The sequence below is a fragment of the Poecilia mexicana genome, unplaced genomic scaffold, assembly GCF_051168715.1.
Source record: "Poecilia mexicana isolate PSO_F unplaced genomic scaffold, ASM5116871v1 scaffold_18, whole genome shotgun sequence".
In the NCBI taxonomy this organism is placed as follows: Eukaryota; Metazoa; Chordata; class Actinopteri; order Cyprinodontiformes; family Poeciliidae; genus Poecilia; species Poecilia mexicana.
In genome coordinates, this window is record NW_028263387.1 from 28,106,536 (window position 1) to 28,107,561 (window position 1,026).

The 1,026-nt window shown below is 46.8% G+C and overlaps 1 long non-coding RNA gene across 1 annotated transcript in view; it reads left to right on the top strand.

Annotated features, from left to right (window-relative positions):
* Positions 1 to 506, top strand: part of LOC148154445 (uncharacterized) — a 3,585-nt gene extending 3,079 nt beyond the window's left edge. Inside the window, exon 3 of the long non-coding RNA XR_015766102.1 lies at positions 406 to 506. This is a non-coding gene — a long non-coding RNA (uncharacterized LOC148154445). The remainder of the gene's footprint in view (positions 1 to 405) is intronic.
* Positions 507 to 1,026: the final 520 nt, after the last annotated feature.

A 1,026-nucleotide genomic window follows, 5' to 3' on the forward strand; every position in this document is an offset into this window, starting at 1 on the left:
GCCAAAGTTCATCAGCATTTTGATTGAATCGTAATGCAGGAAGTTGGTTCCATTGATCAGAATCAGACGATCAGAATCAGACGATCAGAATCAGACGATCAGAGTCAGCCGATCAGAATCAGACGATCAGAGTCAGAATCAGACGATCAGAATCAGACGATCAGAGTCAGACGATCAGAATCAGACGATCAGAATCAGACGATCAGAATCAGACGATCAGAATCAGAATCAGACGATCAGAGTTAATGTTTTCCTTCATCAGTGATTTTTGTCAAAATCTTCTGTTATTTTTAGGAGATTCCTCTGCCAGTGTTTGTTGCTGTTTCCTCTTGTTTATCCCAAACTCAGGTGGTGATCCCTTCCCAGCTGAAGGTCAAAGGTCATGAAGGTTTTTTGTCTCCACAGAAATGTTTCCATTCTGGGCCATCATTCTCCTGGGTTTCCTCCTCCTGATTGCTGTATTCTTTATATGTATCTTTGTTTGCATACATGCAGGTGAGTCTCGTTCTGTCCTCATCCTGTCCTCTGCTGTACTCATCCTGTCCTCTACTGTCCTCTACTGTCCTCATCCTGTCCTCATCCTGTCCTCTACTGTCCTCATCCTGTCCTCTACTGTCCTCATCCTGTCCTCTGCTGTACTCATCCTGTCCTCTACTGTCCTCTACTGTCCTCATCCTATCCTCATCCTGTCCTCTACTGTCCTCTACTGTCCTCATCCTATCCTCATCCTGTCCTCTACTGTCCTCATCCTGTCCTCTACTGTCCTCATCCTGTCCTCTGCTGTACTCATCCTGTCCTCTATTGTCCTCTACTGTCCTCATCCTATCCTCATCCTGTCCTCTACTGTCCTCATCCTGTCCTCATTCTGTCCTCTACTGTCCTCATCCTGTCCTCTACTGTCCTCATCCTGTCCTCATCCTGTCCTCTGCTGTCCTCATCCTGTCCTCATCATGTCCTCTGCTGTCCTCATCCTGTCCTCATCATGTCCTCTGCTGTCCTCATCCTATCCTCATCCTATCCTCATCC